Genomic DNA, 16,986 nt, shown 5'->3' on the forward strand with positions numbered 1-16,986 from the left:
CATAGGGCACGCATACCTCAATATGTCCAGTGCACACACCTCCATGTGGCTACACACATCTCAGTATGTTGGACAAACTTCAACATAATACTTGTACGTCAATATATTGTCACAATCAGGTGAAGGGTGTATCAGCCCCCTTCCCCTGTCAGCTGCAACAACTTTCACTTCTCAGCATACAGCAATGTCACACTTCAATTAAAATACAATACTAGTCAAAATTATGGAGCTAAATGCATGGTATTCTTGAAAAAAGGAGAAGGAGCAATGTTATCACTATTCTCCCAGGAAAAATAATAGTGTAGCAAACACACACACCAGCACAAGTGTAATGTTTTTAAATACAGAGGGTCCAACACAATAGGAAGATAAAGAATATGCAGCTTTAAAAGTCTTAACGCCTTTGTGTTGCTACAGTTCATAGATCATAGAATCGTAGAATCCCTACAGTGTGGAAACAGGCCCTTCGGACCAACAAGTCCACACCGACCCTCAGAGCATCCTGCCCAGACCCATCCCCCAGTTGAACCTGAAACATGGCAGTTTAGTTGGTATCCTGTAACCCCAGCAATGATATTTTTTGAATAATTCCTAAATAAACATTTCTCCATTTTGTATTTCTTTCACATGTGCTCGTTTTTGTGATGATGGGAAAGATGAGAAACAGAATGTCCAGTCATTACGATAATGAAACCATTTTCTTTGTCTCTCTATGCTGCTCTGCCATGCAGCTACAGAAATATACTTATTAATGTATTAATGAGTCTAGCTTCATTGTCTTTCCAAACTGGATAGTTTCAGGCAACCCTTTCATATCCAACATGTGCAACTTCTCATACAAGTGCAAATTAAAATAGGATTTGCCAATTTTTTGATATCTGACACAGTTCACAGGTTTCAATGTCTTCAGATGAAATAATAATCAGTTCAAATGATTTTGCTTATGCCATATTGTTTCCTTGAATTCACCTCAATCTCAGCCACTTTAAGTCTTTGTTTTTCCATTTTAGGGAACACTTTAATCCATGAAGTTCTCAGGTATTAAAATTAATTTGAAAAAGGAATTTGAAATCAAATGATGTAAGTTAAAACGTTTATAGTCCATATTTTACCATTATTGTGATACTTCCCAAACCATAAGAAATAAACATGAACGATTTTTTCCCTTTATGTTTGCAGTGACCATTACATTGGAAAGTCAATATGAACTAACGATATGAAAAGTGGGACAAAAGCACATGCAATAATTCCACAGTAACTCATTTCACCTAACTTGGCTTCAAAACTCCCTTTGGTGTGTCAATCAGTCTTGTTGCCTGAGCAATGTGGCCTCTGAGTTTTAATCCTTTATTGACCACATTTACAATCCATATGCCTGTGCAGGCATTTTTACAAATTTAATCTTGAGTGGGTGCTAATCTGAGGTTTGCCTCCTGTATGGTGTCTGGATTTGTATTTAGCATCTCGTTCTTCTTTAAATTTACTTCAAATAATTGGATTGACTGAGGGTTGAAATGCCATTTTGTCGATTTGACTTCAAATGATTATTATGTATTTGACTCACTGGTAGACCCCATGTGGTTTCCATTAGTTGCTGCTGTTGGTTGTGTTTTATTCCCTGTTCCCTTAGTAATGTGAAAGGTCTTTCCCCCATTCTATTTCATTTCTCTCGAACATTACTACCCTCAAGTAGATGTTCAGCTGCTGCCATTATCTCATGTGGTTCTTCCAATAAACGAGGCTTCACATTTATTTTCTCCTGGCTTGTATGAGAAGTCCTCCAGCTCGCCTTGTAATTTTGCCATAATGGTATCTGTTAACCAGATCTCTGACTGCATTCTATAAATCTTTGTCATTGTTCTTTCTTGCCTTCTTTCATGGCTATTGACCTGACTCCCTTGGATTCTATTCTGATCCTTTCTGAAACTACCTGCTAGAACTTCAGCTTGTTTAATTCAAATTACCCCACCTGAGCATCCCGAAGCCTTATTGCCTTGTAAGGCTTTCGTATCTGTCTTGTTCCAATCCTCTTTGTCACTTCCTGCTGATTTAATTCAAATGACCCTCCTTGAGAAACTCCAACTCTCACAAGTTTTACTACCCACTGAGGGACTTTGGAACCTCTTTCAGCTCACTGCTTGTCTGTCCTTGGAAGGCTCTTTCTTGCCTCTTCAGATTCTTTGGAAGGCCCTTTTCTATTTGGAGGAAATATCATAATCTAATAATGCCAATTATGACATTAATCTGCATAATCAGCATATTACTCTGCAAGTAATCTTCACATTGGCACTTCTAAGCTTTTCCCTATCAGCCCTTTATCAGATCACTAGAATTTAACTCACTTTCAGATGGAAATCTTTTATCTTCCCAACTAGCAAGGTCTGCAAGCTCCCTGTATCTCAGACAAAGCTAATTTATCCCTCTGGTTGTTTAAAACTGTCAGTGGTCATCATTGCTTTTGACTCAAACTCCTAACAACTATACTGGTCAACAGTAATATCTGAGCAGACAGTGCCCATCTTTAATGCAACAGAAACCAGTTTTGCAGTTTGAGTTTCTGTTGGATGCTGAAACCAAAGATTTTCCATTACATACACAGACCCGACCTGAAACATCAACTCCTCTGATGCTGCCTGACCTGCTGTGCTGATGACCCTTCCCAGCTGAAGCTGTCCCAATCCTGGAATTCTCTGATTTCTTTTGTTTCCTCATTATCTTTCTCTCTTTTCATTCCTGGAATTCTTTTCCCTATCTTTTCAGCTGAGGTTGTAATTCTAATCAGAGCTGGTCCATTTTTAATTTCTCTATTTCACTATCCTCACTTCCACATCTAGAAATTTTGCTTGCATTTTGCAATTTCAGTTCTCTTGGCTTTCAGGCAAATGTCTACCTCTAAGTGCCTAACTAACTCACCTTACAAGTACAGTCCCCTTAATTTTTCAGAAGTTAACTCTTTCTGCTCAATGAAGGAATTAACATTAAATTGCAGCTTAGTACATTGATAGTGCAGACTCAAGAAGACCTGAGTTCATTTACTCACTTTTTATTTTGAAAACAGCTAATAAAGAGACAATTTATTTGTAATACTGCAATTCTTTTGGAACATATTGGCCCAGCCCTCAAATTTGATATGACCAGTGGCAGAAGAATAAATTTGTTCTCCTCCACCTTTTAATCCCCTTGCAATAAAGATTTAAATTATTTTTAGCATGCAGCTGTATCAGATTTCAATTGAAATGTGATATTAGCCAAAATTAAGGAGCCAATTGCAAGGTTTCCTTGAATTGTTATGTGTTAACAGCAAAAAAAAACATGAAATACGCATAATCAAGTATACAGTTATATCTTAAAGTTCTAGGACATTAGGAAGATGAAGACTATGCAGTTTGAAAAGTCATAAAATCCCTACACTGTGGAACAGGCCCTTCAGCCCAACAAGTCCACAGAGCCATTCCCCTATAAACCCACCTAATCTACATATCACAGAACATTATGGGAAATTTTACATGGCTAATCCACCTAGCCTGCACATCTTTGGACTGTGGGAGGAAACTGGAGCACCTAAAAGGGACCCATGCAGACATGGGGAGAATGTGCAAACTCCACAGGGGTAGTTGCCCAAGGATGGGATTGAACCTGGGTCCCTGGCACTATGAGGTAGCAGTGCCAACCACTGAGCCACTGTGTCACCCCAAAAGTTGTAAGACTCCTAAACTTGTTAAAATTGACTGACACCATAGAGTCTTGTATCCTCAATTGTACAGAAATTTGTTCAATTCTTGGGTTTTGGGTGAATGTTTCTTTGATTTGCTTTGTTGCCAGTGCTGGATTTTGAGATGGTAAGAAGGAAACAGGGAGAAAGTCCTTGCTGTTACCAATCTATTCTCTGTCTCTCTCTCACATACACACAGCTGCTGTCTCAAGCAGCTACTGAAACATGGTTTATTTATGTGCTTTTGAGTCAAGCTCCATTGTCTTTCCAAGCTGGATAATTGCAAGCAATCCTTTCATGTCCAATAGATACAACTTCTCATACAAGTGTAAATTAAAACAGGAGATGTAAATTGTTACCTGATTGAGTTGACTGTTTTCGATGTCTTCAGATAATGAAAAAGATTGTAGTTCAGATTATTCTTTTTATTTCATGTTGATTCCTGTATTTATCTCAATCTGTGGTCAGATGATCACTGCAGCTAACTTAGGTTCATGTCTACTTTTTTTTAAAAGCATTTTAGTATATGAAGGTCTCAGGTATTAAAATCAAATGATGGAAGTCGAAAATTAATACTGTATATTTTACCACTAGCATACAATATGCAGCACATACATGGTACTCACACCTTAATATATGGAATACATGGACCTCAGTATAGAGTACATATGCTTTAATAGGTACTGTGCATACGTTTCAGAACACATGTTGGTAGAGGTATGTGTTATGGGTGTGGGGTAAACCTCACCCTCAGTGTGTTCAGTACATCCATGCAGTACATGAAAGGGGCACTTCAAAAAATGCAGCCAATGCACCTCAGCATTGGCTACTCAGTACAGGATACATATGCCTCAGAATAGGGCACATCCACCTCAGTATATGATATGCAGACCACAATATAGAATAGGGTGTTGTCCACCTCAGCATAACGTATATGGATCTCAATCAAAATAGAGTACAAACATTTCAAATATTCAGTGGTGTGTGTAAAGTACACAGACTTTAGTACAGCATATATGCATCTTAGAATAATATACATGCACTACCTAACTGTGGAGTACAGAGGCCTCCTCAGTATATGCAATACCCACGCCAAAATGTAGGGTACATCCATATCAGTATGTGCAGGTCACACAGCTGCAGCACATGTAGCCAGTGTAAGATACAGAAATTCAACCTGTGTAATGCACATACCTGACCATAGAGTGCACAGACCTTAGTACACACCAGTGCACGTACCTGAGTATAGTGTATGTATAGGGCACACATAACTGAATGTGCAATACAGAAAATTTAGTACCAGGTACATGCACCTCAATACCACATAGATGCACCTCAGCACGCACATTTCAGTGCATACAGTACATGTACCTCAATACATAAAACACTCACACTTCAGTTTTGGGTACACTAACCTCAGTATCGGTAAGTACACACCTCACTTTGTACAGTACACAAACGCCAGTGTAGGTTACATGAACCTCAGCAGGTGCACACATGTACTGAACACAGTTCAATGCACACACTGCAGGACCTCTTGACATTTACACCTCTTGATGAATAAAGCCCCTCAATATATGTATTATGGAGCTCAAGCTGCTCTTCGGACTTTGAAGGTGTGTTCAAAATGTGGCCAAACTGTTGATTGACCTGTAATTCCTTCCAGCACGCCTATGTCAGAGGGGGCTTGCCAGCTGCAAACTGGCCGCGGGTTTTGTCTTATTCCGGCAGTGACTACAGTTCAGATATGGTCTCTTGTAAACCGATTTGGGACATCGTGAATGACATTATACATATGCGAATATTTCTTTATCAGCACACAATGTGCAAGTACACATAATCCCACTGTATCCGGTGCATAGGTCCTGATTCTATGTACACGGTCCATGGGATCTCATTGCACGCAGTACACGCCAGACTGCAGTGCTGGCGCTGAGAGGGCAGGGAGAACAGATTCACAAGTTAACAAAGGAGAATATTGAAATGAAGTTGGCACCCGTCCAACATAGCAGCGCCTGTAAAGTGGGAGGGATGGAGGAGGACACATCAATTATACATGAAAATATAACCGCCTTGGCATTTTACTGTGCTCGGGTTCTTTCTAGAAAAGCGATTTATGTTTGATTTTGCCGATCGCGGTGCTTCTCATTCGATATCTGTCACCCAGACTGCGAGCGGAGCAAAGACCCTCCGGGGTCCCCGGGCTGTCGGTGAAATGACACTTCATCAGCCCTTATTATCATGTGACTTTTGACCTTAGTCATGTGACGGAGTGGACCGATCCCAGCGAGCAACATGTGATCCCTTAATGTTACCTGAGACCCTCCGAAATTTAAATAGGGAAAATATAAAGCAGCTTTTTTCCCGACTGTTCACCTTGCCAGGCTGACACGGGTTGTAATAACATGTTCCTCATTTCAGTGACACTACTTCACAGCAAGGCGAGCTGAACAGATCGGCAGCGAGGATACTGATTCGGTAAGTTAACAGTTACTTTCACTAATTAATTTGTGGGTTTACCCAGTGTAACTCATTAGCATGCGCGGCGCGGCGCCGGGTGTAAATAGGCGGGCAATTTCATCAAAGCGAAATTACACAGGCGCACAATCAATAAATAGCCCGGACCGCCGAGCCTCAGTGTGTGCACTGAATTCTCCCAGTCTCTGCACAGAGCTCCGAGCTGCGTCTACCGTTCCCTGTTCCTCTATACATCCGTCTCAATGGGTAGTCCTTTTTCTCGGAGTGAGCAATCTCACATGGCTTTTCGTTTGATTTGACGCACTTCGTGTCCTCTCTCCTGTTGCAATCGCTCTTTAATTTCCTCCCGTGTGTGTAAAACAAACGGGTGTGGGACCTGCAACCGACATCCCTGCCAGACTGGAAACCTCCTTGTTTAACCTCTTTAAATAAAATCTTCGAACCAATGAAGGGAACATGCCGGCCCTATTTGTTGGCTGCAGATGCAGAGAGCTCCCCGGTTAATGACGGTTGTCTGTTTTTTTTAATTGTACTTTTTACAAATGCGAGAAGAAGTGATGCCGTGAATACTTTGGGAGGCGAGTGCTGATATGTGAACTTGCTGTTTTAGGGACTGCCGCTAACATGTTGTTTTGCAGAGTAAATGACATAGCGGCAAAACCGTTCCCTCCAAATAAAGTGTAGCAGCAAATCGGGTACATTTAGGTGATGAAAGTGTTAATTTTTCTGATGTCAAATGAACCAGGGGTCAAGTTTCTCCCTCTGAAGGGGCTGGTCGCTACTCGAGATCAGAGTTCGAGTCCTGTAAAACTATCGAGAGACCGGAGTCCAGACTGTGGTTTAGTTAAGATTTAACGTTGGCAGTGCCCAGCCCTGGGGTCCAGGGGACAGAGAATGCAGTCTGCAAAGGGCGGGCGGAAGGCTCTGACAAACAGATCTCGGTCCTTCTCTCTCCCAGAAGGAGGAGAGGGAAGTCGTTTCAGAAAATGATTAGATTGCGCGCTGCGCGAACTGGTACTAATTTCCATCTACAAGCCACACGCCGTTCGGGCCGGTTTTAGCCCAATCCCACCCAGTCGGGAACCGGCGTGGTCGGGCGCAAGGCTGACGTCCTGAGATTGTCAAAACCGCTCTGTATCAGTGGCAGGCTTTCTTTGTACAGATCTCTAATCTAGGAGAACATCCTGCCGCATGGAGGCATTGGCCAAGCAATGGGCATCCGACCAAAGGTGGAGATATGAGGTCGGTGACCAGATGCGTGGTCCAAGGAGATACATTGCAGTGAAGGAGCAGAGAGACTTGAGTTTAGATACGAGACAGATGAAAGCACTGCCATTAACAAAGGGTGAGGAAAATCAGACTGAGGAAGGAGACATGGAGCTGACATGTTGAATGCACTGTCCTAAATGGGACCAAGTTACACAAGTCAGAATGTGGTAGGATCTCTGCTGAGTCAGCCGATGTAACGCCACCATCTCCTTACGTTTGGCAAAATGATAATAGCGGCATTATAACCAGTGCAGAAAATATTTTCGAGGATTCGTCCTGACAGCAACTTCTTTTGATTTTTGGCGACTACTTTTGCTTTTTCATTAACCGTATTATTAAATGCAGCCAGGTACTAACATTACCGACATGTGTTGACGTATAGGATGTTTGGACTCGTGCAGACGCAGAATTAGAATTAATCAATATCTTTAATTATTATCAATCCCACTGAACCTAAAGCCTCAATATCAAAGGAAGACCTAGATATCACAGTATTTAAGGTGGAACAAGGCAACAGACATAAGTCAGCAATGAAAAAAAATTCAATAACTTATACACTTTTGTTCACACAAACCATCAGCCTAAACATACCTTCCACAGACTGGTGAGGTCACATTTGATGTGTTTCCATCACATATGTATAAATATGATGTATTTTAGCAATGCACTAGCCTTTCTATTGCTTCTCAGATTTAAATTTAACAGTTGACACATTGTTCATTATAATATAATCCACTTCTTTTTACCCATATAACCCTGAACAAATGCAGCCTTAAACTAGAGATACCACATTTATTTGGGTAATTAATTATATCAGTGACTTCAAATTTCCTGGCTGTTTGTTTGCTGAGTGTTCCTTGGAGTCAGATTTGAAACTATTCTCTCTTTGATGCAGCCTTCCTTTCCCTACCCTGACCTAACAGCCTCCCTGTACTCTCCCTGCCCTTTTGGTCATCCTCTCTTTCCTGTCTTTGTAGCTTCTCTCTCCAATCCTTCCTCTCAGCCGTTGTCTTTTTTGCCAGCCTCCTTGCAGCCTTTCTGACTTTACTGGCCCCTTTAGGCCTCCCAATTCCCCAACTCCTTGTTGCCTGCCCATCTCCCCTGACACCCTTATCTCCTTCTACATCCATGCAGCCACCCTATCTTCCCCCACCCCTCTTATAGCCATTCAGATTCCCTGCAGATCCTTTGTGACCTCCCTGTTTCCCCAAGTCTCTTTGCATCTCCCATGTTCCCCCTACATTCTTTGCAAACTCCCACTTCTCCTGAAACACCCTCGGACCCTGGGCAGGCAGCCACCTTAACAAAAGGTGACTCCAAACTCTCCCTCCTGTTATAATCTCTCGGCTGGCTGTTGCCTCCACGATTCATCAGCAACTCGCTCACTGCTGCCACTTACTAGGTTACTTGCTGCATTCTCAGTCATGGGCTGTTTCTCTCCTATTACTTATTGTTGATAGGTCTACAATGAGCCTCCTTACAACAAGCCTGTAATTGGATGAGAAGCTTGTTGTAGTTTCCATCTATTCTATTTCCTGTTTCTCTTAGTCAGCCTCTTGGGTGAATTTTCCTGAGAGATTTGGTGATTTCTGGGGCAGATTTTCCCACTGCCCTCATGTATTTGAGTGTTAAAGGTACATAACCTTAGCATCTCTCCAAGGACTGTAGAGGGAATTAGGCTTCTCTTTCTCCTTCTGATTAATACTCTGTGCCCTCTAAAGTCATATTTTGTCTGTCCATATCCGAAGTCCCATTATCAATAACTTGTTGACCTACATTGGCTCCAGATTCAATAATGCTTTGGTTTTAAAATTATTATTCTTATTTTCAAATTTCTGTATGGAATTGTCTGTCGTACAAACGTAAATTCTCTACATTTCTTAATTTTAGCTTTTAGTACATTCCCAATTTTAATTGCTCCATCTTCAGCTGACTAGGTCCTAAGTTCTGAAATTCCCTTCATTAAGCCTCTCAACATTTCTCATTCCACCTTTAAGAGACTCATTTAAACTACCCCCTGACCAAAATGTGGTCATCTATCCAATATCATCATATATGTTTGCATTTAGAATTTTATTTGCATTCTGAAACACCTTCAGATATTTCACTACCAAAAGGGCACTGCCATTGCATGTTGATTCATGACTCAGAGCTCCATTTCTACCATTAAACTCTAAAATGTTCAATAACATTCAGCAAAGTCAGAGATTTCTTCTTGGAAAGAAAACCCTCTGGCTAAAGATAATCCCACATTCCAGATCTTCATTTCTTCCCTCTTCCAATTACTGAACCAATGGTTTCCTAATTATAACCGCATTATCTCTGCTCATAACTTCAATGGAAGAGCTATGCTGTATGTTTTTCACAGTCAGCAAGGTCTGTAAGGTACCTGCGTTTATTAGATGAAGCATGAGAATGGGAAGTAAGTTTGGATCTTGGCTAAACACTAGTTAGGCTACAAGTGGAGTACTGCAAGCAGTTCTGTTGCTCCTCCTTCAGAAAGATGTCATTGCACTTGAGAGGATACAGAGGAGATGTGTAAGGATGTTGCCTGAGCTATTATAATTTTAAGGATAGAATGGATAGGCTAGACTGTCTTTGGAACAGAGGAGGTTGCGTGGAGGCCTGTTTGAAGTGTAACATTATGTGGGTTTACATAGTGGGTAGGATTGCAATATTTTCTTTGTTTGAGGGGACCATAACATGTGTATATATAGATTTAGGCTAAGAAAAAAGTTTGAGGGGATTTGATGGAGAATGATTTGACTGAGAAGATGGCAGAATCAGGAACTTTCTGCATTAAAGGATGGTGGAGACAAAGACCATCGTAAAATTTAAAAAGCACTTGGACCTGCACTTCAAGTGTTATAAAACACAAATCTACTGAACAAGAGCTAGAAAATGGTATTATGCTGGACTTCTGCTTGTTGGCCAGCAGGGACAATTTGGGCTGAAAGGTTGTCTTCCATCCCGTAAATTTCTGATTCTTTCTGTGGCTTTAATGATCATCTCACAAGGATCCCAAAATTATATTCTTGCCTGTGGCCTAACCAACAATCTGGTCACAATTATCATTTCTCCTACTGATGTGGTTCATGTTGCATTTTCTTACCCAGAATTTATTTTCCATTTCTAGTTGTCCTGAGAAAGTTGTGCTGATAACCTTTTTAAGCTACTGATTTGATATAATGGGATATTTTGCCACGTCAGTTCAAATGGCAGTGAAGAGTTGGTGTGCAACTGTAATCACATAGATGCCCTGATGGGATAAGGATAGCAAATATCTTTCTCTAAAGGATACTTAAAGGTCTTATTTCAATTGCATAGGAGCTTGGTGAGAAATCGTCTACAGTACTGTGTGCAATTTTGTTCTCCTTACCTCAGGAAGGATATTACTGCCATTGAGGTGGTGTAATGAAGGTTCACCTTGTTCCTGGGATTCTCCTATGAAGAGTGGTTGGCAAACCAATCTTCTATTGTCTAGAGTTTTCTCTGAGAGACAATCGTATTGAAACTTACTAAATATTTAGAGGAATAGGCAGAGCAAATGAAGGATAGGTGTTTCCCATGGTTGGAGAACCTAGAACCAGGGCCACAATTTAAGAACAAAGTGAAGACCATAAAGGACCAAGAGGAGGAAAACGATTCAACTCAGAACATTGTGAAACTTTGGAATTCTCTACCTGAAACAGTTGTGGAACATAGCCTTTGAGTTTTTTTAATGCAGAGATTGATAGATTTGATTCGCAATGGCAGAAAGGGTTATAGGGTAGTGTGGGTAAAAGGCATTGAAATGTTCAACCAGCCACAACTGCATTGAATGACAAGGTAAGCCTGATGCGTAGAATGGTCTCCTTCTTTTCCTATGTTCCTGAAGAATGAATAGGGTTTTGTTGGCAATGCAGTAGCCTTATAATCAATTTACTAATCCCAGGTCAGAGAGTCATTCAGCACAGAAACAGACCCATTGGTCAAATTCATCCACGCCAACCAGACATCCCAATCTGACCTAGTCCCATTTGCCAGCAATTGTCCCATATCTTCTGAACCCTTCCCATTCATACATCCATCCAGATGCTGTTTAAATGTTGTAATTGTACCCTCTTGCACCACTTTCTCAGGCAGTTTGTTCCATACACGCACCACCCTCTGCATGAGAAAAAACCACCTCTCAGGTCCTGTTTAAATCTTTCCCCTCTCACCTTAAACCTTGGTTCTCTAGTTTTGGACTTCATCCACCCTAGGAAAAAGACCTCGGCTATTCACCCTATCCATGCCCTTCATAACTTTATAAACCTCTTTAAGGTTACCTCTCAGTCTGCTATGCTCCAGAGAAAATAGTTTCAGCCTTCTGAGCCTCTCCCTACAGCTCAAACAGTCCAGTCCTGGCAACATGTAAAACTTTTCTGCACCCTCTCCAGTTTAACAACATCCTTCCAGTAGAAGGGCAACCAAAATTGTATGCAGTATTCCAGAAGTGGCCTCACCAATGTCCTGCAACATGATTTCCAACTCCCGTACTCAATGATCTGACCAATGAAGGTTTGCGTGTCAAACACCTTCTTCACCACCCTGCTTACCTGAGATTCCACTTTCAAGGAACAATGTATTTGCGCCCCTAGATCTCTTTGTTCAGCAACCCTCCTCAGGGCCCTACCATTAATTGTGTAAATGCTGCCCTCGTTTGCTTTGTTGAAATGCAACACCTCATATTTATCTAACTTGAACTCCAACTGCCACTACTCAGCCCATTGGCTCACTTGATCAAGGCCCCATTGTACTCTGACTTAATCTTCTTCACTGTCCATTACACCACCTATTCTGGTGTCACTTGCAAAACTTATTAACCATTCCTCCTATGTTCACATCCAAATCATTTATATAATGACAAACAACAGTGGATCCAGTGCTGATCCTTATGGCACACCACTAGTCATAGGCTTCCAGTCCTAAAAACAACCCATTCATCATCACCTACTGTCTTCTATATTCAAGCCAATTTTGTACCCAGTTGCTAGGTCCCCCTGGATCCCATGCTATTTCACCTTACTAATCAGTCTGCCATGCAGATCCTGGTCAAATGCTCTGCTGAAATTCAAATAGACAACATTTACTGCTTTCTTTCATCAATCTTCCTTGTCACTTCTTCAAAAAATTCAATCAAGTTAGATTGAAATTCTCATGTAGAAAGCGTGCTGACTATCCCTAATCAGACCTTGCCTTTCCAAATAAATGCAATTCCAGTCCCTCAGAATCCCCTCCAACAACTTACCCACCTTTGACATAAGGCTCACCGGCCTATAGTTCCTGTTTTTTACTTTCAGTTTTTGAGGAAAGTGAATTCAAGTTTTTAAATAGCTCATGAAGGCATTTGAACTTATCTTTTCTGAATTATTCATCTAGTAACATTAGGACTGCATTAATCTACCACTTACAGGCCTACTGTCTGGGGAGTGCTCAGTCAGCACAATTCAGACTAAGCAAATCCATATTCTGAACTGACCTCACAATATAGCCTTATGAACCTGTCAATCCTGTTTTTTCGATCTCGGTTCCTTGGGTATGCCAGTCATGAGTGGCACTGATACACAGATCACAGGAACTGCTTGGTCCCTGTCAGTGAAGAAAGGCGTCAAAAATCAGTGTATGAGCAGCAGCAAGAGCTGAACTTGCGGTTTTAATCTGTTCTAAATGCCATTTATGTAAAAAGCCTCTTGAAAATGAAAAAGTACTGACATCATTAAATGAATTTTGTAGATGAAGCGTAGGAGCCTCTTAAAGAACAGGTGTACCTAGGGGTAATGGTTTTGCACAATTCTTACATTTCCCTGTAACATTAGCCTTCAAACACTGTCACAGTGCTGAGCACTGACAGACAAGGACATGACACCAAAGTTTTCCTGGAGAGGAGTACATGGTATCATCTGGTATGTTTGAAGACTCTTACATCTGGTGGGCACAAAGGGGACCTGGAGTGCATCACCATTCCTGGAAATATTATTAGTTTAATTTGTTAAGTTTCTTTTAAAGTTCTGTTTTGTTTTTTGTTACTGTTTGTTAGTGGTGTTATCTCCAGAAGGTCATGCTTTTTACCTCATATAAAAAACGGAAAGTGCCAACACAAATTCTGGCAGCACCTGTGAAGAGAGAAACAAAAGCTAACCCTTAAAGTCCTATATGATTTTTCTTCAGAGGTGAACAGGATTTATTCTGTTGGAAAGGCAGGAGGGTCAAATAGAACAAAACTAGTGGTCAGGGATACATTGAGAATGGGAGAGATAACTAACATATCATGGAACGAAAGGCTAAGGGAGTGGTAATAGTTGTCTGGGTGGGATGCTCTTTGGAGAATCAGTAGAGACTCAAGGGCCAAATAGCTTCTTTCTACACTGTAGGATTCTGTGATTTCAATCACTTTCATGGAGTGCAGATGCAGAAAATATTTGTCCATTGTCAAACTAAACTGGTGGCTATCAGTTATCCTCCAATAGTGCTATCACAGCCAACTCCAATTTCTGCCATTTTTACCGAATATCTCTGCAAGAGTCACTCATAAAATTGTTGCTTGGTACATTTGACATAGTTTCTGAATGACCATCCTATTATTGTCACTCAATCAGGGCCCTCCATTGTGTTAGGTCACCCTGAAGTCCAGGATTAGTGATCTTGTGCTGCAGATTCCTGAATAGTATTTTCTTTGGCCACATGTCTTTGGTTGATAAATCCCTCGTACATTGACTTGTAATGGGGGTTAGCTTCTTTCCAGCATTAGCAAGCTGATCACTTAATCCACTACCACAGAGAGTGACAGGGTGAGGCGTTGGTGGTGGAGTAGCACTTCCTGTCAAATTCAGAAAGAATACAGAAGTAACTTACTTTCTTACAGCACTTTTCACAACCTTGGGTTATTTCAAAGCATTCTGTAGCCATGTTACTGCTTTTGTGATATAGTTATTATTGTCATGTAGGACACAAGGTCCCAGGACAAAATATGATGATAACCAGCTTTAATGTTGTTGTTAATTATTGGCCAGAACACTGGGGAGAACTAAAAGCACAAATACTAGAAATACTTAGCAAAGCAGGCAGCATCTGTGCAAAGAGAAACATTTAGTGGAAGTGAGAGGGGTCTTACCCACCTCTGTGGAGCTAGACCAAGAGGACCTCTGTGTTACTTTCTTCTAGAAAGCTTTTCTGGGATCAAGGACTCTAGGGTAGAAATTCTGTCTCCCTTGAGAGCTGCCATCCAATCAAAGATTGGCATCTATGTATCGCATGGTAGCGCCAGTAGTAACAGTAGTTGTGGCTGGCAATGCACTCCATGGAGGCCCAGGATCACCAATAGAGCTAGGCAGCAGGTGAATGAACGAGGGATGATAGTTGTGAAAAGGGGTTGCATTTGGGGACCAATTGCAAGGGCAGATGGGTGACCTTCAGTGGCCTTCCCTCCCTGCTGTTTCTGATGCCAGGTCCCTTAATTAGGCATAGAACCCAAAATAAGTTTGCCGTCTGGGCATGGCACAGTCCCACATGGCACAAACCCACCAATTGCTCGGTGAATTCCATCAGCAGTGGGATGAGACCCTTAAATCTATGACTCTCCTTGCCCGGACTTAATAATCACATCTCTGGAGAGGGGTGAAGATTAAATTCTGCCTAATGTTTTAGGTCCATGACCTTTCCTCAGAACCGATAAATGTAGGAAACCCAATACACCTTAAACAAGTGAAAGGTGGGAGGATGAGAAAATTATCAAAAGAGAAGGTCTGTGATATGCTAAAGGGCAGTTAAAATTACATTGTAAAATGTTTAATTCTTCAAGGCCAAGGGATCATTTAAGATTATATTAACATAGCTATAATTAGTATATATGTATTTGTACAATCATAATATTAGGGGAAGTGAAGAAGTGAAACATTTATTTAGGCAACTTGTAAATAGTAGGATAGTTGCTGTCTTAAGTGCAAAGTAGTGGAAGTAACAGAACCAAGATAATGAAAAAAAAATCCACCAGAAAGACAAGAAACAGAAAGGGCACAGAGGTCATTTCTAAAGTTGTGGAACTCAATGTTGTGTCTCAAAGGCTGTAAAGCCCTAGTTGAAATATGAGTGGCTGTTCCTCAAACTTGAGTTGAGCTTAAGTAGAAGACTGCAGGAAGCCAAGGATAGATTTAACCCTGTGTTGTCCCTGTCCAGGGAGTTTTTGATGAAGATGGTGTCAAGTGAATTTTACTTTCGTTTTAAAAGAGTAGAAAGGTCAAAGCAGGAGCAAGATGACAAATAAAATGACAGGTGACTAGAAATTCTGGGTCATACTTGTGGACTGAGCAGAGGTATTCTACAAAGTGGTTATCCAGTCACTACTAGGTCTCCCAAAGTAGAAGAGATCACATCATGAGCAATGAATACAATCTACTAAATTGGGAAGTTTAGGTAAGTATAGGGCAGATGTTGCTTCTTCTGCCACATTTGTGAAGAATGTCCTTGCTCTCATTCAAGATATTTGGGACCTATTGTGAGACTCCAGTTTAACAAGGAATATATTTGTAACAATCCCAACAGATGTTCTTAACTTTGGGACGATTACCTCTTACAAGCCTTTGCCATGGGGAAAAAAGATGTTGGTTCACAAAGATGGCCTGCCATCTTCATGGAGCAACCAAGAACACACAATAAATGCGATCCTGCCCTTAAATTGAGAACATCAGTTTTTAAATCATGTAGTCAATGATTATATTGAGAAATATGAGTTATTTAACAGCTGTAATTGACACACATAGAGCATGGAAACAGACTCTTTGGTACAATTCATCCACACCAGCCAAAAATCCCAGTCTGACCTAGTCCCATTTGCCAACATTTGGTCCATATCTCTCGAAACCTTCCTATTCAACACTGTTGGAAGCTTTCAGAGTAAGTTTTTAACATCCAACCTATGTACCTGTCCTTAACAGTGTTTGATGAGACACTGCTGAAGGAACTTTCCTTGGCCTAACCTGTGTTGGTCCTGCCTTGGAAGTGTTTGATCTCACTGTTTGTGTATGCTTGCAGTTGAATAATGATTTTCAACATCAGCAGCTAATCCAAGGGGAAGGACGATTATTGTGTAATCAGCTCACCAATAAGCCTGCCAGCAAAGCAGCTTGTTTCATTTTCTAATTACAGAGTTTTGTAGCTAATTCCAGGGACTCACAGACAGTAAACTGCTCCCAATAACTCACAAGCAGTGTGAAAGTGAGTAATGTGCTTAGCATATTAGAAAATACATGTGTCAGCAGAACAAGTCTTTGGTTTCTGAACTGTCAGCGATTTCCAGTAATAGTTCCTTACTGTCGGAGTCTGCAGCTGTGTGCGTTGTGACAGACGCAGTCTCCTCCTGCATGACCACCTTGGTCCCACCCCATGGAAGCAGACCTTGTTTTTACCCCTGTGCCACCCCTGACCTCTAATCTGATTCTCTATTCACCCTGTCCAAGGAGCAGTTCCAGACACCACATTGCTGAAAGTCAATCCTTTCTACAGATTCA

General features: G+C 41.2%; 1 protein-coding gene across 1 annotated transcript in view; it reads left to right on the forward strand.

Annotated features, from left to right (window-relative positions):
• Positions 1 to 5,871: 5,871 nt before the first annotated feature.
• Positions 5,872 to 16,986, forward strand: part of LOC125462131 (trinucleotide repeat-containing gene 6A protein-like) — a 231,933-nt gene continuing 220,818 nt past the window's right edge. Inside the window, exon 1 of the mRNA XM_048551711.2 lies at positions 5,872 to 6,190. The gene's annotated coding sequence lies outside the window, so the exon portion shown is untranslated. The remainder of the gene's footprint in view (positions 6,191 to 16,986) is intronic.

This window comes from Stegostoma tigrinum, chromosome 23 (genome assembly GCF_030684315.1).
Source record: "Stegostoma tigrinum isolate sSteTig4 chromosome 23, sSteTig4.hap1, whole genome shotgun sequence".
NCBI classification, from domain to species: Eukaryota; Metazoa; Chordata; class Chondrichthyes; order Orectolobiformes; family Stegostomatidae; genus Stegostoma; species Stegostoma tigrinum.